At 48.7% G+C, this 4,655-nt stretch overlaps 1 pseudogene; it reads right to left on the bottom strand.

Moving 5' to 3' along the window:
- Positions 1 to 2,570: 2,570 nt before the first annotated feature.
- On the bottom strand, positions 2,571 to 3,664 carry LOC114906535 (annotated as a pseudogene).
- Positions 3,665 to 4,655: the final 991 nt, after the last annotated feature.

The raw sequence follows: 4,655 nt of genomic DNA, 5'->3' as shown, positions 1-4,655 counted from the left end.
GAATTGCCACTTAGCTGGTTCTGTAAGTGAGTCTACAAAAGACCTTCCCCAAGGGGACCCAGCCACCCCTACATTCAAGTGGCTCTGGTCAAGTTTATCTGGCTTAAGTCAGGGGATTGATTGTGGGGCTGTGACCTCCCCATGGGTTTGTTTGTCTTTTTTAAGTTTTGTTCACTTGACCTAGAATTTTTCTGGTTATACAGATCAAGTAAGACTTTAGTAGGTTTCCTGTGTATGACTCTTCTAGAAACATCATGATCAATTAGCAAACAGCATAGGCCTCTGGATGCCAGACTTTTCCAATTGTCGCTTTAACTCCGCTGTTCATTATGGTAATCATACCCACCTTACCTTCGGAGGTTGAGTGATGCCACTTGGCCCCTGCCACCCTGGGGATACAACTACTCCCATTGCCTGTAGGCTCCCCAATTCAGCGGTGGCAGTTCCCACCGTAAGCTCTGGTCTACAGAGAAGAGTGATCGTGAAGCTCTTCAAGAATGCTGGGGCTCCCCTCATGAATTTATTTCTCACATTCATGGTAAAAAGTGTGTCCTGTGGGGCCTCCTAAGCAGGGTGAAAAGGTCTTAAATGACAAATCCACTGTAACTTTCCAATCTTCTTAAGCCTTCGAATTATTTCTTCTACAGTAAACCAAGGATAGGTCTGGCATTTGTAATTCACTTACCATGGACCACATTTTGGGCCATGTGTTAGCCAACCAACCAAACTCATAGAGCCCTTTGTAGCTCTCCTAGTTGCAACATTAAATGTGGGATCTCTGCTTAGTGGACCTATGTCAATAAATTCACCCTGATCCAACTTTATGTTCTTTCCACCATTATCCCACATCCTTAATAACCATTTCCACACATATCCTCCTATTTGTCTGTGTAAATTAGAAAATATCTAGTACCTCTTATGGAGTATAGCACACCTTCTCATGTGTTACATTTGCCTGCACTTTTAAGGGCCTGATGGAATTTGAGTCTTTTTTTGTTTTGTTTTTGTTTTTGTTTTGTTTTGTTTGTCTTGTTTTTTATTTCTAAGCCTTGAGCGTTGGTATTCAATTTAATATTAACAACTTAATAGCTCTGATCTACAGCAGAAAGGCAAAAATCAAAGAGAAGAGAAAGGCCCATCTTGCTGGGGCAGTGAATGCTGAGCAGACTCAGAGGGTTGGCATGTCATAAAAATCCCAGCTCAGGAGCCAGGGGTTGGGAAAGGGTATGACCCAGTGTAGGACCCGCCTGAGACCCAGCCAATGGGTCCCCATTTCTCTCCCAAACCAAGGTGGGTAAGGGGTGAACAGCACACAAATGAGAATCACATTTCCTACGACAGGGTGCCCCACGGATGCCAACAGGGCTCAGGAGAGCTGGGACTTGGGGAGGAGAGACGTGAACACTTCACATCCCCCTGTTACAGGCTGAGCTGTGTACCCCCAGAATCCACATGTTAAAGTCCTAACCCCCAGGACCTCAGAATGTGATGGTATTTGGGGACAGGGTCCTTATAGAGGTAATTAAGGTAAAATGAGGTCATTAGGGTGGACCCCAATCCAATCCTTCTGGTATGCTTATAAGAAGAGATTAGGACACAGAGACACAGAGGGGAGACACATGAGGATGCAGGGAGAAGACAGCGGTCTACAAGCCAAGGAGAGAGGCCTGGAAGGTACCATCCCTGCTGACACCTTGATCTCGACTTCCAGCCTCCAGAAGTGTGAGAGAATAAATGTCTGTTGCCTAGGCACCACACACCACCCGATTTGTGGCACTCTGTTATGGCAGTCCAAGCACACGAAGACAACTTGCTTTCTAAAAGATTTTTTAAATGAATCCATCCCCAAACAGAGCCTCTGGGATTGGAAACATCCCACCCGAGCTGTCTCCAGCTGCATTGTAAAGCCAGTTCAAGGCCGGCTGAGTAGACACAGCCCATTCAGCCATAGCAAGAAATAAAGAAATGCCTCAGAAATCTTTCGCACCATGGACCGTGGAAGCTGGGTCCTCTAGGTTCCAGATGTCTGTGCAAAAGCTAAATGAAAACAACACTGAGTGGCCGAGAAGTAGGGGTGTGAGTGGACACTGCAGTCACAGCTAAAGCTTCTGGGACTTACGAGTGACGTTTTTAAAACTGTAAAATGCTTTTTGGTAAAGAGGCCAATGCGACCCTTGCCCAGGAGATTCCACCAGGACAGACAAGTTATCGCCAATGCTGCAAAGCTGCCAGTACATTTCTCATGCCCTGTGATCAGCTGGAATGACAGGTGCTCCCCTCCCAGGGACTGAGGGTTGGGGTTCCAGCTTTTTTCTCTTCCATCTTTTGATCAACAAGGGACTCAGCACCCCGTGGCACCCCAAGTGAAGGGAGGCTGCAAACTCGAGCACTGGTGTTTGGAACCTTCATTTCAAAGGATGCCCCCCACTGCAGAATTACAGGGAAAAGAGGTTAAGAGCATCAACCAGAAAAAGGAGGGGTGTGGGTGGGGAACAACCACGGGCTTGGAGGGGAGGCCAGGGCACCTCTCGAAGCACCATCCCTGCCACGGTCTCTGCTGCTCCCCGCCATCACTCCACGTGCTTGTACTTGGTGAACAGGTTGTAAAGAACCCGCAGGGTGGATTTGAGGTCCAGGTTCACCACATCTTAGGGGCAAGCCTTGGGTTTCTTAAGGCCTCCATCTGGCATCAGTTCAAAGGCAAATGGCACGTGGTAGACCTTTTGATTGAAGCTGTCCATGGTCAGGTAGAAGTTGTGCAGGCATACAAAGTAGTCTTCCAGAAGCCCCATGAACAGAACCAGGTACGCGCCATCTGCAAACTGGGTCTCAAGTTCCATCAACCCCAAATTCAGCTTGTTCAGGTGCTTTTTCACAAACGTGATGAGAGACTTCTTCAGCACACTGTGCTTGTCTGGGGCGTGGTCGAAGAGCGTGTCGAAGGCATCCCACTCAAACCAACCCATAATCATCTCGGTGGTCGTGGTCAGCTCCTCCATGACATGGCTGGAGTGTAGCAGGCCTTCCCACTTCCGCACGACCACGACTTGCAAGGAGAAGTGTGCGGGAAGGTAGATCAGGCCCGGAAGTGCATGGCCAAGGCCATGAGGAAGTGAAGGATGGCCAGCAGGTTCTTCCCGTGAATCGTGTCCACGGTCCACTGGAGCACCTGGCCGTGAGGCCACAGCAGCTCCTGCACCACCTCCAGCACCATCTGCAGCTTCTGCTTCAGCCCTATTTCAGACTGGGTCACCTCAGCCACGTTCAGCTTGTGGTCTGCCAGTTTTTCCAGGACCTTCTGCAGCACCTGCCCATCATACAGGTCTTCCTCCACCTGCTTCACGATGATCCTCTCCTCCACCAGGACATCATTGATCCAATCGATGAGAACCTTGACCAGCTCCTTGAATCTGGGGTCATCCCTGGAAGTGCAGTCAATCACCGTGTGCTCCTAATTCTCCTCGAGCAAGGTGTCTTCTGGGTAGATCTCCACTGGGGCAGGGGACATCGGCGAGTTGATGGCATTTTTCCCTTCGTGCAGGTCACTCACCTACTTGGCCTTCTTCTTCCTCACCAACGTGCCGCCCAGCTTGCCCAGGAACGACTTGTCCTTCTTCATCCTGTGGGGCTGCAGGGCGGGCAAGCACAGTGTTGTGGAGGACATGGGGCACGCGGGGACCCCAGCAGCTGGGCACCTGCGCAGCTCCTGTGGGGTCTTCCCTGGTTGCCGCCGCCTGCTCTGGAACTTGAATCTTGCTATAGGTCTACAAGCAGAGAGAAGTGGTGGGGTGGGTCCTGAGGCACGTCAGCAGTGTCTTTCAAGGAAACTTCCTCAGGGGAGGCCATTACAGTTTCCTCAGGTGGCACAGGGTTAAGTTCCTCAGACTGGGGTTCAGACGCTGCTTCTACTGGCAATGATGACGCATGAGATTTGAGGGTCTCAATGTCCCCAGCTTCATCAGGGTCTTCCCACATGTGCCCATCCAACTTTCAAGATCCCAATCCCTCCCAATCAAAGCCTTCACTTTAATGGTAGACTTGTGGCACGACTGGGGATCCAACTTGCAGTGTAATTCAGCCACTCACAGGATGAGATTCTGGGTTTTGTTTTCAGCAATCTCAACCCTGTGGGCAGACATAGATGCTTTCAGGTCCTTTATGCATTGTTTAAACAGGGAGTTTGAGTCTCTGAGCTCATTCTTTTCTTTTCGTACTTTGTTCAGTGCCATTGGGAGCAGCTAGCATTTCTCATTATATTCCATATTTTGACAAGAATATTTGAATGTACATAGTCACCCAGATTTTGCCTCTTATAAGTATTTGATGAGGAGTATCCCATGACAAGATTTTGTGTACCTCTATTGCCACATTATGCCATGGACTATCAGTGTGCTCTTTACTACTAGAAATAGAGTCATTAGTGTCTTTAAATATAATCAAATTAGAGGGTCAGTTCCAGCATCTTAACAACCAATTCAGAAAACTCATCCTTAAGATTCTGTTCTTTAGAACCAGTCCTGGTACCAAAATCTGCATGAGTCAGGGTTCTCCAGAGAAACAGAACCAATAGGATGAATGAATGTGTGTGTGTGTGTGTGTGTGTGTGTGTGTGTGTATGTGTGTGTAGGGAGAGAGAGGCAGAAAGACAGACACAC

The sequence above is a fragment of the Monodon monoceros genome, unplaced genomic scaffold (genome assembly GCF_005190385.1).
Source record: "Monodon monoceros isolate NGI ecotype Baffin Bay Population unplaced genomic scaffold, NGI_Narwhal_1 Super_Scaffold_22, whole genome shotgun sequence".
Taxonomy (NCBI): domain Eukaryota; kingdom Metazoa; phylum Chordata; class Mammalia; order Artiodactyla; family Monodontidae; genus Monodon; species Monodon monoceros.
This window is presented reverse-complemented; position numbering and strand designations above follow the sequence as displayed.